This window comes from Zea mays, chromosome 7 (assembly GCF_902167145.1).
Source record: "Zea mays cultivar B73 chromosome 7, Zm-B73-REFERENCE-NAM-5.0, whole genome shotgun sequence".
NCBI classification, from domain to species: Eukaryota; Viridiplantae; Streptophyta; class Magnoliopsida; order Poales; family Poaceae; genus Zea; species Zea mays.
This window is the reverse complement of record NC_050102.1, coordinates 33,017,338-33,030,207: the sequence shown is the minus strand read 5'-3', so window position 1 is coordinate 33,030,207 and position 12,870 is coordinate 33,017,338.

Below are 12,870 nucleotides of genomic sequence, written 5' to 3'. Positions count from 1 at the left end.
GAAATCATGTAGCAGAGAAGATGATTCCAATCTCAGTGATATCAACTACTAGTATATTTAACTAATATGTGTGGGCAAATAAAACACCGATGAATGTATTTATTCATATACTACTATCAAATCAAAGTGCACTAATATTGCTACCGTTTTCATCTATACTACTCTATTAAGAACCTAATGTAGGTATCTGATGTTACCACGACTTTAGGCCCGCTCCACGCGCCTCGACTGGTTCTTCCGCCTCATGCGCCCCCGCAGCCAGCTGCTGTGCCTGCCCAGCACCTGATTTCACTCGTGCAGCTACCACACCGCACAAAAAATAGTTCCAAAAAATCGAGGCTAACCACCAAACCACACATACCTTATGTTGGAGGCCTTTTTCCTCCGAAGGTCCTTAAAAACGTAACTGACCGCATGTTTTTAGTATGACATGAATTGTTATAGGAGACTTCAGTTTCGGGATGAGAGTTTCTTTTATATAGCAAAGTGAAGATGAAGCCCGAAGATAACAAGAATGAACGACGAAGCTGTAATCAAGGAGCTTTGGCTCTGATGTAATGATGAAGGCCGAGCATGATGATGGCCGGAAAGGAACAAAGACTACTTAGTCCCTGATGTTTTGTATTATAAAAATAGACGAGTGTCAAGGATATATGTGTAATTTCACCCGGGCTGCGTCCCATGTCTATAAATAGATGAATAGTACCACCGTACTGATCACGCTGGATTATAATCATTCTCTCGCGCCTTTACCTTCGAGCAAGCCGAAGGTATCATTGTAATACGAATTCTGTCAATATTTGTGCATAGTTTAAAGAATACAAATATGAATAGATTAATGAGATGCAGTTACTACTTTCATCCCCTTGCACTCTTGTTCACATATTGATTGAAGAAGGTATGTCCTTCATGACCTTCGTCCGATGAGCATTATATCCTCAGGAAGGTAAAGCTTCGAAAGACAAAGGTCTCTAATAACTAATAATTGTGTTGCCTTGTTCTTAGTTCATAGCATTTGCGAACAAGTGACCAACACCTTAGTGTTTAGAAATAAAAAATAATTATATTTAAATAAATATCTCAATACCTAGTTATATGATATATAAAAATCGTAGCAAAGCATAGGCAACTAGCTAGTTTATGCTTAAATATAGAGTATAAAACACACACACATATATGTTATATTGGTTACATGGGTGTAAATGGCGGTTTAGAGCTAACAACCATGAATCGAATCCCCATTTATCCATAATTATTGTCGGTGGGAAAATCCTCTAGTCGAGTGGCGGAATGCACTCGCCCTAATCCTAAGATGAGAAGGGGGCCTAAGCGTTTGCCTGTTTGGTGAATTTTGGATGAACACAAGAACACTCGAGAGTTTATAGTGGTTCAGGCCGCTGGAGCGTAATACCCTACATCCACTGTCTGTCCTGTTGTATTGAGCCTTCCCCTTGTAACACTGTGTCCCCTCTCTTTTATAGTTTAAGGGAGGTACATATAAGGATGCTGAGCCCCGACATGCGGGCCCAGGAGCATAATGGAAGGAATACATTATATGAATAATTAATGCTGACTAAACCTTAAACAAGAGAACCGTTCAGATTCTCTCCGCCTTAGTTACACATGAGTAATTAGCGAGAGTTATGATGACTGCAGTCCATGCAGCATTGATAGGCACTTAGGCAGTGACCCTTTTCTTGGAAACACGCGAGAAATGGTGAGTCATTGTCCTTGCTATGGTAACGTGTGAGTAACAGCACGACCCACGTAGCGTGGACTGGGCACGCCGCCTGTCACTGGAATGGACAGGCGCACGTCTTATCTGTAATGAATGCAAATACGCGCGTAGCCCATAGGCTTCATGACAGGTTCCACCCGATGGCTTACGCCGTGCGTAGTGGGCCACATGGCATCATCGGGTCTACGCCTGGGTGGGGAGCAGGAGTGTTGTGATAAGGTTCGGATCCCACTAGATTAGGTCTAGACACATGTCAGCACCGGACCCCCGCCTGGGTCCTGATTAAGGCCCGGGTATATTCTGTCCTGGAACCCTGGGACCCCACTACGGGCGGTCCGGACCCCATACAGGGGGGTCCGGATCCCATTCCAGGGGTCCGGTTCGTACACGTGGAGGTCCTGGGCCAACTTGGAGGCCCGGACTGTATATACAGGGGTCTGGTACCTTCCCGCGGGGGTCCAGACTCACTGGTGATGCCTCAGAGTATGTCACTCTCTCTGGACACGTGGCGGCACCGGACCCGCCCATGTGGTGGGGTCAGGTGTTGTTGCTGGCCCAGAGTAGTCGCCCGAGGCTGGGGCGAGTCATGGCCTGGTCCCACATACAACTCTTTTACCACGCGACTAAAAATAGTTGCATGGGTACTTCGTTTTCATACAGCAGTAAGGGGTACCCTAGTTTCAGGGTATCGACAGTGGCCCCCGAGCCCACCTTAGGGGAGGATGCGAGCCTGCAGGTGGGGCCAAAGCTTGTACTTTGCCTCAACATGGCCTGATCGATGATTGGCACGCTGTTTTAGCACGTCTGCTGACGCACCCACTGTCAATCCACCTTCAGTCACGTCAACTGCCATATCTGTCCCCGCAGCTGACTGACCCACGGCTCCCCACGCCTGGTGGTTTCGTCGGGCCACGCGCGGGGCGCCTCGTTGCCGCTGCATTGGTTTAAAATAACCTTTTGTCTTCTGCAGCGGCCCCAAGGAGGCACGCTATCGCGTGCGGCGGTTCACACCCCGCTCTTTCCGCACCCGAAATCCGACACCCAAACTATATGACTTGTGGACCCGAGCCCCCGTGTCACAAACTAGGCTGCCTGAGTCCTAGGTGTCCGTCAAACGGGATTTCTTACGGCGTTTCAAGGGCGCACGAGAGAGTTTTCCCGAAAAAGGATTCAGGTTTCCCTGAAAAAGGATTCACCTCACGTGCAGCAGTTACCTTTTCGCGTTCTCTCCCAATTGGCTGCACCCCTTTGCCTTCGTGCTCCTCTGTTCCACGCCCGCGCCGCCGCACACGCCATGGCTTCGCTCGGTCATCCTGATCGCTTTCAGGCCGAGGAAGAGCTCAATCTGGTGCGTGGCCTGCTTGGGTGGAGCGTGCCAGGGCTCGCTGGAAGGATCCGTGCCGGCGCTGTCCCCCTTGGCGATCTCACCACCGGGGAGTTTGTGTTGTTCACCTCATACATTTCTTGTGGGTTGGCGCTGCCAATTTCGCCCTTCTTCCTGCTACTGCTGGAGGAGTTCGGGCTTTAGCTTCAACACCTCACGCCCCACTCCATCCTCCAGGTAGCAATCTTCGTCCACCTCTGCGAGATGTTTGTAGGTGTGGCCCCCTGCACTTCCCTCTTCCGCTATTTCTTCGTGCTGGTTAGGTCTAGGAAGACTAGGGACCACATCGGTGCCTACTAATTTTAGACAAGGCCAGATCTGGCCATAGTCTACATCCCCACCTTTGGTGGTGCGAGGTGGGAAAACTGGCGCAGCGACTGGGTGATCGCCAGCACCGAGGCTAACGACCGCCTCATCCTGCCGAGCAATGGGCCAGCACTCGACCGCAAGCAATGGAGGACCAAGCCGTCCCTCTCGCCAGAGTTCCTGCCTGTATTGGACAGGATCAAGGTCTTGGCCACGGGCGGCCTGACATCAATGCACGTGGTCGGCAATCTCCTGAAGCGTCAGATCATTCCATTGCAGAAGAGGCCACACCTGTCCTGCTGGTTCACTGGCCCGAACGACATCTGTAGGATCCAGCGCGGGCCGGGTACCGATCTGTCCTGGGACGAGCTGGAACTCCTGGTGGAGGGGATTACTGGGGAGACTTTTGTCCCTGAATCCCTGATACTCCCCCAGGACATCTCGGCGCTCTGTGACGACCCAAGCCTAAGGACGGCGATCTTGGCCACGTTACCGACCCTCGATGACAACGGCATGGTGGTTCGCTAGACCAGCGGCCAGGACCCCCTCCATGGGATCCAGATTTCTAGTGCACCGGCTAAGGGTCCCCAGCCCATCGATGTGGCTTCCAGTGCCAATCTCGCCATGGCCCCCAGCCCCTTGGACAAGGGCAAAGGGGCTGCAAGCAGTACCTCCGCCCCAGGTAGCTCCGGGGGGTTGGAGGAGGAGAGGCGACACAGGTTGCATCGCGCTGACGGGTCGCTTGTTTTGGAGCCCGCCTAGAAGCGCCAGAAGGCTACAGATGGTACCGAGGAGGCTAGCTCCTAGGCCCACGACACGTAGAGGTGTGTCAGTCCCCCGATCCCGCCGCCGCCACCACCATCCGGGGGTGATCACCCCTAGGAGCACCAGCAGCAGCAACAGCAACAGCAACAGTAGCAAGGGGCAGCAGCAACAACCTCAGCAGCAGCAGCCACAATAGCAGCAGCCACAGCTAGTGCGGCAACAGCAGCAGGAGCGGCGATCGCCTCGCTTCCAGGGTCACTGGAAAGTCCAGGGCCCCAAGTAAGTGTAGTCCCTTTTTCCATAAGCCTAATCATCATGCCGACAAGTCTTAACCCATCATCTGTTTGCCAAGGATTCTTCCTCCGCTGCTCCCAAGGCCACGCCTCCTCCGCCAGATACCAGGCCCACCGACCGGTCTGGCTCTCAGCAGCAGGAATCCGCTGAGGGTGGTGCCAGCGGTACACTCCCAGCTGCTGCTAGGACAGCGCCACCGGCCTCCCATGCCCCAGCTGGGGATCCGGTGGTAGTGGCGCCAGCGTCAGGTGGCGTTGTAGAGGCGGTGAAGGTCCCAGCTGGGGGATCTGCGCCCACTCCCAACACTGGGGGTGACACAGGGGGCGCGTCCAGCTCCATCCCCCCGCCTGCTCCGGAGGAGATGGAGGTGGTATTTTGGCGGCGACTCCGGTCGGGTGCCGAGCGAGAAGCGGTGCCAGTACCCCTCCCCCGCATGCTGTCCCGCGCCCACCAGGTTCTTAGTGAAACTGAGACAGCAATCTTGCGGGAGTGGGAGGCACTTGAAGCTGAGCACCAGCGCCTCAGTGACTGGCGCACCCAACTGGAGGAGCGCACCAAGACGGTGTCCCGACAGTTTATTCCGAGTGGTCCCAACTCGACCGGGACTGCAAGGAGTACAAGAAAGACCTCTAGAGGGTGTGTGCCAGGGAGCTGGAGGTGACCCAGAGGGAGAAGAAAGTGGCCAGGAGGGAGGAAGCCGTGAGCCAGAGGGAGGCCCTCACAACGGAGTACTAGGCCAAATTGAGTGCTCTGGACAAGACTTTGGAAGCCCAGCGGGACCAGCAGGTAAAGGCCATGGAAAGGCTGTAGAAATGGCAGCAAGAGCTCGAGGGCAAGGCCAGCGACGTCGCCCTCGTCGAGGAAAACCTTAAGGAGAAGGAGCTTTCCTTGGACAGGCGGGTGTGGGGGACAGATATCCCCTGGGTCCACTAGAAGGATAAAAGACCTCACGAAAAGCCCAAGGGCCCGATAGATCGTAAGGTCACTCCTTCATGGGCCTGGGGAGGAACAATCAGTAAAGCAGATCGACGTAAGGCCGGGTTGGTGCAAGCCCGGACGGTCCCACAACGTCGAGCAAGTGACCACAACAGAAGATCCGACTTTCCCGCGCTGGAGCCCCGTACAACAGAACCAGGCGAGGATAAGTCGGCAAAATCATAGGAAGATAGGCTCAAGCAGTTCACTATCTTTTAGGTGCACATTGTTATCATATCCGCTTGTATTGCCTCACGGTCGAATATATAAGGCCTAGGGGGCACCCCTTCAAGACGATCGATCCCACTACTCAGCCATCTACTCCAGCTCTCTATGTTCTAGCTTTAGGGAACTCCCTTGTAACCCATTACATAAAGCATACTCGTCAGGACGTAGGGTGTTACGCATCTCAAAGCGGCCCGAACCTGTAAACACTGTCCATCGTTCCTCGTGCATCTGGCACGAACCATTTAGCTACAGTCGGCGACACCGTCCTACTCCTAAAACACCTTGAGGGGCAACCCCGGGTGTGCGGTCGGATCCAAAACACCGACAGCTGGCGCGCCAGGTAGGGGGTGTGTCGCTGATCTAAGCTAGCTCAATGGCCGTCACCTTCCACCGCAAGATCACCCTCCGTCCCGGATCTGTATTATGCTTTGGAACGATCTCATCCATAGCAGATGAAGAGGGGACTCTACACCGCATTGCGGATCCACCAAAAAAGAAGTCTCCCCCAACGGACTCCGAGAATATCGGAGTAGGGAAAGAAAAAATGCAACCTCCAGCGCTCCTAAAAAAGATCGCCTTCAGCAAGCCAGGGGCCGAGGGCTCGCTGACCCGGAGAACTCCACTGTCTACTTCCCCAACGAAAGAATGGACACAAATCACGAGAAAGAAAGAGATCGGGAGGAAGCAAGTCATTCTTTTCGTGCCTCCGCCCTCAAAGGAGAACGAAAAGAAGATCGCCACGATAGTCGCACCATTCTACCCCGACGTTCTTTTCATCGGGAGAGTGCAGTCGCCCCTGTCTCCGACGACGAGCCGACCGCGCCCGGAGAAGAGCCACCTCAGCGGGAGTCCCGTCGACGAAGAAATCGGCGCCGAAACATCCGGCGACATCACCAAGCCGGAGAGCGGGATCCAGAGCAGCCTGTCTCGCGGGACGAGTTCTCAGAGATAGGAGAAACTCCGGAGGAACGCGTCTTCAGAGAACGAAGAAACTCCAGACGGCGCGATCGCCGACGAGTTCAGGAACAAGCCGAGCAGGATGCGAGGCAACGCCGAGAAAATCCACTTTTTGGACGTAACCTGAATCCCGACTTCACCCGAGCCATGAACACGCCGAGTGAAGTCGGAGGAGTACTAGCTCGGATAGCAGATGGACTCCCTCGGATTCCCGACGCCGAGGGCTATCGACGATTGTTCACCCAAGCAGCCAACCATCTTCTACCTCTCGCTCATCCGCCGAACGATCTGCGACACACCATCAACAGTCGCCGAGACGCGCGAAGCTCCATCAATGCTTCGCGTGAACGACGACATGAGAACGAGATCTGCCGCCGGGAGGAGTACGACAGGGATCACGACATCCCAGCTCGGAGTCAGGCCACCAGAACCGAGTCAACGACGGCCTCGACTGGCTGTACTACCTGGGGACGGTCGAGGAACCACAACAACTACTCCCCTCCCCAGGATAGATATCATCCCCGACGACAGGAGGACACGTGTGGAGTGTCTGCCCTTACTCCACGCCTTAGGGCCATTCAGTGGCCCCCTAACTTCAAGGTATCCAATGTCGACAAATATGAACCTAAGCAGGATCCAGAAGGTTGGCTGGCCGTCTACACTACCACCGCTTGAGCTGCCGGAGCATCCGAGGACGTGATGACTGCGTACTTACCCATTGTCCTCGGGCAAGACGCACTATAATGGCTGCGACATCTACCCCGACACTGCATCGACGACTGGAGCGACTTCAGTCGACGCTTCACCGCCAACTTTCAGTCCCTCTCCGACAAACCAGCGCAACCATGGGACCTCAAATCCATCAAGCGCCCGGGGGACGAAACTCTCCGTTCGTACCTCAAAAGGTTCTAGACCATGAGAAATCGTATCCCCGAGGTCACGGAGGCGGCCGTGATCGAGGACTTCTACAGAGGATCCAATGACTCGGCCTTCGTCCGAGCCATATTGCAGAAGGCGCCGACTACCTCCGAACAGCTGTTCCGGGAAGCCGACCTCTACATCACCGCCGACGAGCGAGCTCAAGACCTCATCGGGGGAGCGAAGCCCACACCGGCAGCACCACGACGCGACGCGAACCAGCAACCCGACAAACGCTGGGAGAAGAGACCGCGTGAAGAAGTGCACGCCGCCGGACCACCTGCCTCTCGCGCCCGGGGAGGACCCTGCGGAGGCGAGCGCACGCTGGATGACATCCTCGACGCCCAGTGCCCGTACCACAAGGACATGCACCACACTCTTCGGAATTGCAGGGATTTCAAGCACTCCATCGGACACGGCCGACCCTTCCAACCTCTACCTCCTCCTCCACCGCGGGGAGGACCAGAAGAACCATGACAACCCCAATGGCAGGAGGAGGGAGGAGGAGGAGCCTTCCCGCGCGTTGACAGGGAGGTCAACGTCATCTTTGGCGGGCACGGATCGCAGGAGAACAGAAGACAACAAAAGCTCAACGATCGCCAGATATTGATGGCGACCACCGGTCCTCCCGCTCCGTACCGATGGTCGGAGCACTTGATCACCTTCGCTCGGGCAGATCAATGGCTCAACTTCGACCACCCAGGCAAATATCCGCTCCTCGTCGATCCGGTGATCCAAGAGAGCAAGGTGAAGAAGGTGTTAGTGGACGGGGGGAGCAGCATCAACGTCACCTTCCCCCAGACACTCTAAGGCTTGGGAGTTCACCTCAAAGAGCTCCACGAGTCAGACACTCCTTTCTTCGGCATCGTGCCGACTGAAGGGGAATACCTGCTGGGCCACATCTACATGCCCGTCACCTTCGGAACTCCGGAGAACTACAGAACCGAGTTCCTGAGGTTCGAAGTGGCAAACTTCGACTGCGGGTACAACGCCATCATCGGGAGGCCAGGATTGGCAAAATTCATGGCCATTCCGCATTACACGTACATGATATTGAAGATGCCGGGACCGCAAGGAATCATAACTGTGCACGCTGACTTCCAAGGCACCACAGAATGTTTCCGAGTAGCCATCCAGGCGGCCCTCACCACCAAACCGTCGACGACTTCTTCAACGCAGGCAAACTCTAAGCCTGAGGAGGACCTTGCCGCACCAACGAATGAAGCTCAAGCCACAACCTCTATGCGGCCGATTGAAGAAACTAAAATGATCAACCTTGGATTCGCTGATGAGCGCAAGACTGCCATCATCAGCTCCAGCCTGGACGATAAATAGGAAGGCGCGCTCGTCCAGTTTCTGCAAGATAACCGAGACGTATTCGCGTGGCAACCTGCGGATATGCCGGGAGTCCCGAGAGAACTGGCCGAGCACAAACTGAAGGTCTATCCCCAGGCAAGGCCGATCCGGCAAAAACTACGTCATTTCACGCCCGACAAGAGAGAGGCCATTCGTGCTGAGCTGGCCCGTCTGGTCGTGGCTGGGTTCATTAGAGAGGTGTTACATCCCGAGTGGTTAGCCAACCCTGTTCTTGTACTAAAAAAGAATAGAGTGGATTGGCGCATGTGCGTCGACTATACGGATCTCAACAAACATTGTCCAAAGGATCCCTTCGGGCTCCCTAGGATAGATCAGGTGGTAGACTCCACCGCTGGATGTTCTATGCTGTCTTTCTTGGACTGCTATTCCGGATACCATCAGATTAGTTTAGCAAAGGAAGACGAAGAAAAAACAACGTTCATCACTCCATTCGGTGCTTTCTGTTATACCTCCATGCCGTTTGGCCTCAAAAACGCTGGAGCAACTTATCAGAGAGCCATTCAAACATGCTTAGCCGATCACTGGGGCAAGCGTGTGGAAGCCTACGTAGATGATGTGGTAATCAAAACGGAGAACTTGGAAAACTTCATCGAAGACTTACAACTGGTTTTCAACAGTCTGCGGCGATATCGATGGAAGCTTAATCCCGAAAAATGTGTCTTTGGGGTACCAGCAGGAAAGCTACTCGGATTTATTGTCAGCCACCGGGGAATTGAAGCTAATCCGGATAAGATTGAAGCTATCATGAAAATGGAGGCACCGGGATCACAAAAGAAGGTTCAGCGACTTACCGGATGCATGGCAGCTCTGAGCAGATTTATATCCAGGCTAGGAGAAAAAGGTTTACCATTTTACAAGCTACTCAAGAAAGTGGATGAGTTTCAGTGGACTTCAGAAGCACAGGAAGCCCTAGATGCACTGAAAAAATTCTTGACAATGCCGCTAGTACTGAAGCCGCCACGACGAGCCACGTCGACTCAACCCGCTGAAGATCTGTTGCTGTATATCTCTTGCACGACTCACGTGGTAAGCACCACGTTGGTAGTCGAGCGAGCTGAAGAAGGACATGCCTACCCAGTGCAACATCCTGTTTATTTCATCAGTGAAGTTCTGGGTCCCTCAAAGAAAAAGTATCCTCAAGTTCAGAAGCTATTATATGCAGTACTTCTAACTGCCCGCAAGCTACGTCACTACTTTGACGACCACAAAGTCACCGTAGTCACTGGTTTTCCAATAGGGGATATCCTTCACAACAAGGAAGCCATTGGCCGAATAGCCAAGTGGGCCTGTGAACTGGGATCTCATGACATCGAATTTCGACCTCGCACCGCCATCAAAACTCAAGCGCTGGTCAACTTCGTATCAGAATGGACTGAACAACAAGTACCAGACAACCCTGAAACTGCAGAAGTATGGCGGATGTATTTTGATGGCTCGCTGAGGCTGCAGGGAGCAGGCGCGGGAATTCTCTTCACCGCACCTGGAGGCGAGCACCTCAAATATGCCCTCTAGTTGCTATTTCTAGCCTCCAACAACGCAGCCGAGTATGAAGCCCTAATTCATGGACTGAACATTGCTATATCACTAGGCATCAAGAGATTGATGGTGTACGGAGATTCGTTGGTGGTCATAAGCCAGATAAACAAAGAATGGGATTGTTCAAGCGATTCAATGGGAAAGTACTGCACTGCCGTCCGAAAACTAGAAGATAAATTTGAAGGTCTAGAATTTCATCACGTAGAAAGAGATCAGAACACGGCAGCCGATGTACTGTCCAAGCTAGGGTCCAGTCGAACTCAGGTCCCACCTGGAGTCTTTGTGCAAGAAATACCACAACCGAGCATCTCAATGGATCAGGCAGAAGAGTGTAATATCGTAAATCAACCAGAATCAGACTCTGATGACTGGAGAAAGCCGATCACCAGGTATATAAAGAATGAAGAGGAATCAGATGACAAAAATGCAGCCGAGCGCATCGCTAGACAGTCAGCTCACTACACACTCATTGGGGAAACATTATACAGAAGGGGCGCATCAGGCGTCCTCATGAAGTGCATTCTCCCATCTACTGGGAAGCGACTTCTAGAGGAGGTTCACGCCGGGAAATGTGGAATACACGCAGCATCCAAGACGCTAGTCGGGAAGGTCTTCAGGTCAGGATTCTATTGGCCAAATGCGAAAAGTGATGCAGCCGAGTTAGTTCAGAGGTGCGAAGCTTGCCAATACTTGTCAAAGCAACAACATCTACCAGCACAGCAACTGCAGACCATACCAGTAACTTGGCCCTTCGCATGCTGGGGACTGGATATGATTGGACCCTTCAAGAAAGCTCAAGGAGGATACACTCATGTACTGGTAGCAATCGACAAATTCACTAAATGGATAGAGTTCAAACCCATTGCTTCTTTAACCTCAGCCAAGGCCGTGGAATTCATACAATACATAATATTCAGGTTCGGGATACCGAACAATATCATAACTGACCTAGGATCCAACTTCACAAGTTCCGAGTTCTTCGATTTCTGTGAGCAAAAAGGCATTCAGATCAAGTATGCTTCAGTAGCACACCCAAGAGCCAATGGGCAGGTTGAACGAGCTAACGGGATGATATTGGAGGCACTTAGGAAAAAAGTCTTCGATAAAAATGAAAAGTTTGCAGGAAAGTGGATAAGGGAATTGCCCTACGTCGTTTGGAGCCTAAGAACCCAACCTAGCCGAGCTCTGCATGGAAACACCCCTTTCTTCATGGTGTATGGGTCAGAGGCGGTGCTACCCACTGATCTCAAGTTTGGGGCGCCGAGGTTGATTTTCGAAAGCATAGCGGAAGCCGAAGCTACTAGGCTGGAGGACATTGATGTACTCGAAGAAGAACGGCTAAACACAATAATTCAATCAGCACAATACCAGCAAACTCTAAGACGCTATCACGACAAAGTCGTGCGACAACGATCCTTTTCAGTGGGAGATCTCGTCCTCCGCCGAATTCTAACGGGGGAGGGACGACACAAGTTGTCGCCCTCATGGGAAGGACCATTCATAGTAGCAGAAGTCACTCGACCAGGATCATATCGCCTCACTCAAATGGACGGCACAGAAATTGGGAACTCCTGGAATATAGAGCACCTCAGGAAGTTTTACCCCTAGCTGTATTTCAAAAGCTATCGGGACGATAATGTACTCTGTAAAGTGGGAAATATGTCATCAATAAAGAAAGGCTTCAAGAATACTCAGTTTGTTCATGATTGACTGGCATTCTTATTTAACTTGGGGTGACCACTATGCCCTGCTAACAGAGCAATCGGCTTAAGTCGGCAACGACTTAAAACGGTGCAACATGCTCGCGCTTACTTAACTCGGGGTGACCACTATGCCCTGCTAACGGAGCAATCGGCTTAAGTCGGCAACGACTTAAAACGGTGCAACATGCTCGTGCTTACTTAACTCGGGGTGACCACTATGCCCTGCTAACGGAGCAATCGGCTTAAGTCGGCAACGACTTAAAACGGTGCAACATGCTCACGCTTACTTAACTCGGGGTGACCACTATACCCTGCTAACGGAGCAATCGGCTTAAGTCGGGAACGACTTAAAACGGTGCAACATGCTCACGCTTACTTAACTCGGGGTGACCACTATGCCCTGCTAATGGAGCAATCGGCTTAAGTCGGCAACGACTTAAAACGGTGCAACATGCTCACGCTTAGTTACCTTGGAATGACCACTATGCCCTATTAACAGAAGCAATCGATTTAAGTCAGCAGCGACTTAAGGCGATCTCACATGCTTACGATTACTCATAAATAGGGATGACCTCTATATCCCGTAGACGAGTCTCAAAATCATCACACAGCATTTTACTCTAGCAAATTTACGTACCCTAAAACAATAGGAGAGCAACGATATCATTCAAATACCGAACTGGAGTCTT